Raw genomic sequence first — 7,919 nt, forward strand, 5'->3', positions numbered from 1 at the left:
ATGACCTTCATTCACACTCTATATTTTCACCACCTTCATTGATTCGCGCGGCTATTTCGAAGACATTTTTTACCTTTGAAATGACTTCTATATACGTCACACGATGTCGACAAGGTGACTTTGAAGAAGTGTTTTGAGTTCGACCTTTAACGATCTTCATCTACGTCATACCCTTGAACTACGTCACAAGGAAACGTGGACAAGGCGACTACTTTGAGGTAGTGTTTTTGCTTTAACCTTGAATGACCTTCATTCACTCTCTATATTTTCACGAAATTCATTGATACACATGACTATTTCGAAGACACTTTCAATTTTGAAATGACATCTACATACGTCACACGATATCGACAAGGTGACTTTTAGAAGTGTTTTGAGTTCAACCTTGAACGACCTTCACCTACGTCACACCCTTGTCGCGGACAAAGCAACTTTGAGGTAGTGCTTTGGGTTTGAATAGTAGCAGATTACAGCCGTTTCTGGGCCTACCCCCACCACTATGGCGTATTAATTTCTTTTTTTGTTGTTGTTTAGTAACATCAAGGCGATGTGACTTTGAAGTGTCTGGAGCATTGATCACTCAGGATTTTTTTCATATGAGATTTTGTGTGTGTGTGTGTGACATAATGACGTAATTACATTTGGTTGGTATGTGTGTGTGTGAGAGAATGCACGGTACAGGGTTTATCATGTGCGTGTCTGTGTACAAACATAAGTCTGCATACTTCGAAGATCCTTCAAGTAATGAATGTTCCATCGGTGTGAGCCCACCAAGTTAGTAGTGGTGTGACGTCACAGCAGCAACCGTTCAACGTTAGGAGAGCGAGATGTTCACTCCACGACGTGTGGCTGAGTAATGCGTATTCATCAAACAACTTCATACAAACAATAGTCGAATCTCTGAAAGCTATTTCAATTGATGATATGCTAGGGAACTTTTTTTGAAATATGATGTAAAAAAAATACATAATAAATTATAATGTTTTTCGAATGAAAGGGAATGATCAAATCTTGTACCATTTTATTCATATTGCGGGAGTTAAAAAAATGAAATGAAGAGTTTTATCAAATTTCGAAGCTGTTTATTGTATAATAATGTCTGTCTAAACAACTGAAAAGGCCATTTTCCCATAAAATATCCAGCAAAATCCTGGAAAGGTTTCAAATTCCATTTTTCGAAAATTTTTTCTTCGGTTTCTAGCTCAAAAATGAGTTTGAAAGTGTGATCTTTTAGGTATATTTTCAGCCATAAAATCCGAATAAAACATGAATGAAATCTGAACGATGTACGCAAAAATCGCGATTGCAATCTTGAACGGAAGCTGCTGATGACCTCAATGGATGCTTCTTTGAGAAAAGCCCGATTTTCCTGTCTAAACAACTGAAAAGGCCATTTTTCCATAAAATATCCAGCAAAATCCTGGAAAATTTTCAAATTCCATTTTCCAAAAATTTTTTCTTTGGTTTCATATAAAAGACGACGTCCTTAGAAAAAAAGTCTCATGCCATGAGACGATATTCCCAGGCGTTCTAGCTGAAAAATTAATTTGACAGTGTGATCTTTTATGAATATTTTCAGCCGTTAAATCCGAATAAAACATGAATAAAATCTGAACGACGTACGTTAGAATCGCACACACACACACACCACGTGACGTCACAGTGGTGGGGGGAGGCTTGGAACCGGCTCAAATCTCAAGGTCGCATGAGTCGGTCTAGGTCATTCACCCCACGTGACGTCATAATGGTGGGGGAAGGTATGAGTCAGTAATTAGGTCACCCTAATTATGCCATTTCGTCGTTAATGACGTCATAGTGGTGGGGGGAGGTTTAGAACCGCCTCAAATCTTCTACTTCCAATCTTTGCTTTGAGTGCAAATGGGAAAAAATGCAATGTTACTTCATTGAATAACGAGGCAAGAGTGATTTTTATTTGTGAATGTTTCAATATATTATCCCTTCTTCACGCAATTCTTCAATTTTTGAAATTATTTCATTGTTGTGTCCAGTAAGGCCAGCTGCCTTTGAAGACACGCATAGTTGTAAATGAGCAACTAACTCTTTCGATAAGTTCCAGTAGACACAATGCACTGGTTTGGAATCATATATTATCTGCATTCCGTTTCGATTGACTGTGCCACCAATTTCAGTTCTATCTCTCATTGAAAATTGACGAGTCTAGTATAAGTTTGATAACTTCACGAAATTTTTTGAAATTTATGTTTTTGGAACCATTCTTCAATTGGTGTTGTTTGTATGGAGAATTCGTTACTTTCAATATCTTTGAATGTGTTTGACGAATTTGTTCATCGTTAATATTTTGCAGATTCTTCAAGAATATTATATCGTATAATTGTGGACTACCCGGAAACTCATATTTTTCGACTACTACCAAATCCAAACAAGTACCTACTTACTTGCTAGAAACCAGCTGAGTTGTAGTTGCATTGTGATATCAGTAAAATTCAGAGTTGTTAATTAGCAGTGATCACATATCATGAATCAGTTTACTGACGCTGAAATGGCTGGAATGAACTTCATTTATAAATTAGCAAATGGAAATGCGGATTTATCAAGACAGATATCCTAACAGAGTAATTCCATGTGCTAGAACATTTAAAACGCTACATGTTTTAACATTCAAAACGCTACATACTAGAATATGTTAAACTAGAAGTTTTAATAAAAATGTAGTTGGAAGACCAGAAACTGTAACTTGATGTGATTGTACAAGATCTTTTCAATAGTATCAGGAAGATTGTACAGCGGTTTAAAGTCAGTCCAAAAACCATTTTGAAAGTTCTAAAAAGGAACTTTCACTACCCATATCACATATAGCAGTTCCAAGCTCTACTACCTTGAAAGTTTCAAATGAAATTAATGTATTAAGTGGTTGATTCACAAATATTTTATCTAGATTTCTATTTTTATGGTCATTCTAGGTTCCGCTTATAAAACTTCTATATTAGATGTCAATGACTTGAGGAATATAATAATTGACAATTGTAATAAGGAATGCCCCAGATATTTTTGTATGTCTGTCAATTATGAATCGATTGCAGGTGGACATTTTGTTAATTCACTTCAAGTTGAAATAGTTTATTTTTCATTTTATTCCATGTGGGTAGTTTTTAGAACGAGTTAAAGTGAATGTTTTCTCGAAAATCTAGTTCTTAAGAAAATACAGGAAACCAGAAAGTTGTAGTTTTGGTTGCTTATCAATCGGCCGATGTGTGAGTCGATAATTCAAGCCGCAGGCTGTGCGCTTGATTTTCACTTGCTATCCTCCAATCCACGTTAGGAATCACACGTTAAAAGGTAAGACCTCATTAGTCCTCACCTTGCACAAGTTTCGACTTCTGAGGGTTTTCGTTCGTAGGGGTGCGATACCTGGTTAACGGAAAAAACATATTCTAAACATATTTTAAACATATTCCAGGCGGAGACGAATCGAAAATCTTTAAAAACGGTCCAGCCGAGTTGATAGGTGTAACTAACAGGATTTGCGACTTTGTTCCATTCTTGTACGATTGGCTTCTTCATAAGGAAACAATCCTTGCCGTCACTTAATTACCTAATGTGTCTAGAGCTGCGACAGTTTTTTATAAAACCATTGCTGTCTGAAAATATGATCAAATAGTCTTTCTGATGTTTTTCTATGATAAGAATGCTATCTAGTAACTTTTATTTTGAAAATATGAACTTGATATTACCGAAAAATCTTGTTTTTGTTTGAGGGTCGTTATTTTATTAAATGAATCAGTAAGTAAATCGTTAAAGACTGCGTGACCTCGGGATCTTTGGTATGGGTCATTCGATTTTGACTTCGCCAATACCAAAATATTTGGTTGAAAATTTACAGAAATAATCGAGGGCTCAGTGATGTTCCAGGCGACTCATATTGGGCGAACCTATTGTTCGATAGATTCCTTTAAATAACAACGCAAAAAACAAACGCAATAGTGATTATGAGAGTTTTTTGCTAACCTGAAAGAGCTGGGTGGCCTATTCGATTTTGTTTTGTTCCAAATAATAACCTTTCCTTGTCCCTCGGTGTATAAGGCCTCTGTGTTTGAAGTGGTTTGATGGATGGTGGTGCAAAGTTATTGTCGGCCATTTGGGATTCTGGAACAATAGATAAGTGAAATACCATTATCTTGCTAAATGATAATTGATGGAACTGAGGAACTACTTGTCATTTCATGCATGAATCTAATAAAAAGTGCTTTTAGAAACATTTCATGTTTTTCTGAAAATTGATTTTTTACAGGTAAAAGTTAATTTGAAGTACCGGTAGGCGATCTTGATTTAATTGAATCTACCCTGGATTGACTAGGAGTAATACTCCGAAACTGATCTGTAGATGATCACTGAATTAATTTCACTGAGCCTTGTCATTGAAAAAACCAGAAGAATCTGCAAAAAATTTGCATGTCCATTACCAAGGAAGCAGTTGTTTTCCTGCAGCATTTGCCAGATTCTTCGGTAAGATGATTCAAAACCATAAAAATGTTTGACGTTATCTTGTATAATATAAACGATTAACCAAACAAAAGCACTAGAACTGTCTTCTCGAGGAGTGTTTCACCAACAAGTTGGATCTTCAGGAAACTGATTTATTCAGTTTTAAGGGTGAAAAAACTGGTAGATCAAACATTCTTAACACTAAAATTTATAACTTTTGAATGGTTCGATTTGAATTGGTTTGGTTGTATTTAATCAAACATTCGTGAAAATTGCTTGAGTCCAAAGCTATGATGAATTTTTGAATTTTTTGGATCAATAATTTGATTCAGAAGTATTAGTTTCTCTAGGCAAACCAGATAGGAGATGTTGATAAAAACAGATAAGATATTCGCCTTATTTATCTATGAATTATGAAGATACATCGCTGTAGTTGAAATTGTGAATTACCAATTACTAAAGTAAATATATTGGGTTTAGTAAACCCAAAATATATCTTCGAGTCTCCAGGGTGTCCGTGTAGGTATTTGATTTAGAATATAATCTGGTAGATTTCAATACCATTCACTTTTGTTGCTTAGATGAGTATGAAATGAAACCTCGACAAGTTCATACATTATTACGAAAAATTGAGCCATATTTTTCCAAAGTTGCAACACAGTAAATTACTCAGTTTCATAATATCACATCTGTTATCATTATACAGAAATTACGCAAAATCATAAGTGTATTCAGTGTCAGAACTTAAAAAAAAAATAGTAGGCTATATAGTTGCTGTGCAAGTCACATAAAATTGATTCATTGAATGAAGTTGCAAACTGTTTTTATGATTGATACTATTTGAAAAAGTATAATGCAGCAAGATTTCACAGGTGGAATAATGAAACATTCTTTTTCAAAAATAGTTTTATTAAAATGTGAAGTTACTATAGTTCTTTCGAAACTACATGTAAGAAAATAAATCTTCGTTGAATGTTTTTTTACTTATGTATCACTCTATTTACCATCTGCTTACCTCTTATAGCTAATCTAGCTTCATTTATAATTTCCGCGCTGGTTTTTCTTTGGGGTGGCTCGTAGAAAGGCAGAGACACCTTGCTGATTCCTAGGGATTTCATTTTGTCGCCGTCACTTCGTGCTTCCATGTCTTAGACTTTCACATTTTACTGGAAGGTGAAATTTTCCAATCTGGAAAAGTAAACACGACACTATTCGTCGATACCCTCGCGATTTGAGTTCTTATTCTGATGTCGATTCAAATGAAATATTCTACGAATTTGCTTACCAATTACGTGTTTCATCGCAAGAAAACAAGCCTCTACTGAGAATAATAAAACTATTGATTATTACAGTAGAAAGGTTCAGAGCGGCATGCAAAGAAAAATCGATATTTGAAGTGGAAAAACTATTTTATGTCAGGTGGTCTGTTCTAAACTAAAGTCATTGACATCATCGAATATTGGTATGAGTATTTGTCACATTCTGACATACTTAGGGTGATTGAGTATTTATACGCTCGCTGGTTTACTGACTCGTTCACATAATTATGACTTCATGAGTGCAGACAAATTCACTAATTCTAGATCAACTCAATATATTTGTGAATAATATGAACAAGATATCAAGTAAATATATATTTTAGGTAGTAGGTTAATTATTTCCATGTTGACCGACTTTATATGTGGTTTTTAATTAATGGCTAAGGTAGGTCAGGGAAAGTATTATTATTCAAGTTTTGCTTTATTTTTATCCATGTTATAGCCAATATGATTTGTTCCTTTTTTACGCATCAGCAAGGCTAATAAGGCTATCTTTTACTGAATAACTAGTAATAGTAGTACGGATGGTGCACGTAATCTGACTACCAAGATATCTCAGGTAGAAAAGGGAAAATGAGTTTCAATAAAACTGGGGGTAAATAGCTTAGAATATTTCAAAATTGACCTGCTTCTAAAAATTCGCTGACTTACAACAATTATAACCTTGTACATATCCGATTTATAGTCGTGGTGATTATTAAAGAAGATCATTATTATGGAGGCACCTTTTAGGCGAAGTAGTCGAGGCTAAAACCAAAACTACTTATTTGAAAATTTTACATTTTTTAGGAAGGGGGTTGACAAGTGAAGAAACTTCCAGGAGATATACAAAGACCAAGAAATGTATTACAAATACATATGACATGAAAAACATAGTAAGCGATCTCAAAGATACTCATAAGCATAAAGCAAAAATTAACCATCATGTCATTTCATCAGTTCTATGCAAGTGAAAATCCGTATAGAGTATTGTGAAAACTTTTTGAAAACAACTGGAAAAGCTTTTTCGCTTTCTACTTCTCCATCTTCATACAAAAAAATGTGAAAAACTTCCGAAGGAAGGAGATAAAGCAATCAGGTTCAAAACAAACTCTTTACTACTGATTCAAGGTTCTACTAAGGGTGACAATAAGTCAGTGTTAGTCCAAAGACGCAGCGTTAGAGAAGCGAAGTGAACTAGTGAATAATTGTTAAAGTTGAGCAAAGTATTATTGAAGTATAAATAGTAGTTGTTTGAGTCCTATTTTTAGGTTTGCTGAATCACGTCATTAATTTATAAGTTTGGAAGAACCCTGATACATAACAGTGATGAAAGAAAGCGACGGTAGAAAAAGCAAGTGGAACTGAGAAAAGAAAATCGAAACAAATTCAGTGTGTAAAGTGAATAAACAGCAAATAATTGGGAAGTGATGGCGACGAAGGCAAATATCATCGAGGTTCTCAATCAATTAGCTGAAAGCGAGGCGAGTTACAGAACAACAAGATATAATATAAAAGAAGTAGAAAACAAGAACGATGTAAAAAAAGGATGAAATGTCTTTCGCAACAATAAACACAGAGAAGGCGTGATCTAGAAGAACAAGAGAAACGTTTAGTTTGCCAACTGAATAAAATCAGCCTGTTGGGATTGGTTAAATCAATATTTTTCAGGGTCCATCCATGACTCGCACACAGTGTACAAAGTCATTAATATATTCCTGTCCAAAAGTATCTTTAATTTTTCACGGCATTTCCGGAAAGTCTCGATTTTATTCTATATTTTTCAATACCCAAGTTTTGACGTAGTTCGTCTTACGATGAAAGCTGTAATGAGATTTCTCTAGAATTTGAGTCTGCTTAGAAATAATTTTGTTGGAATGAAATCGCAGTAGGTTAGTGTCTCCTAAAAATGAAAGCAGGAGAACAAACTCAAAAGAACCATCTATGAACTAAGGATATCACTTGAGAAAAGAAAAATTCCAGAAAAAGGCGTTATTATAACCGTATAATTCTGGAGTCTGCAAATGGACTGCTGCAAATTTTTGTCTCAAACCATAAGAAAAATAGTAATTAAATGCAGAGAAACAGTGGATGCTGAGAATAAAGCATACAGTCCGTCGGCAAGTAAGAACTATTGAGCACCGAGAAAAGATGAAA

General features: G+C 34.7%; 1 protein-coding gene across 1 annotated transcript in view; it reads right to left on the reverse strand.

The window, feature by feature from the left end:
* The window catches only part of LOC141485844 (uncharacterized), a gene marked incomplete at its 3' end in the record, with an annotated part of 52,972 nt that extends 47,059 nt beyond the window's left edge, over positions 1–5,913 (reverse strand). Inside the window, exons 1-3 of the mRNA XM_074183392.1 lie at positions 5,750–5,913; positions 5,480–5,630; positions 3,988–4,125 (exon numbers count right to left, since the gene is read on the reverse strand). The remainder of the gene's footprint in view (positions 1–3,987; positions 4,126–5,479; positions 5,631–5,749) is intronic.
* Between the last annotated feature and the right edge of the window lie 2,006 nt (positions 5,914–7,919).

This window comes from Leptinotarsa decemlineata, unplaced genomic scaffold (assembly GCF_025532065.1).
Source record: "Leptinotarsa decemlineata unplaced genomic scaffold, Ldec_3_MD MMD2_tig00026340_RagTag_RagTag, whole genome shotgun sequence".
Lineage (NCBI taxonomy): Eukaryota > Metazoa > Arthropoda > Insecta > Coleoptera > Chrysomelidae > Leptinotarsa > Leptinotarsa decemlineata.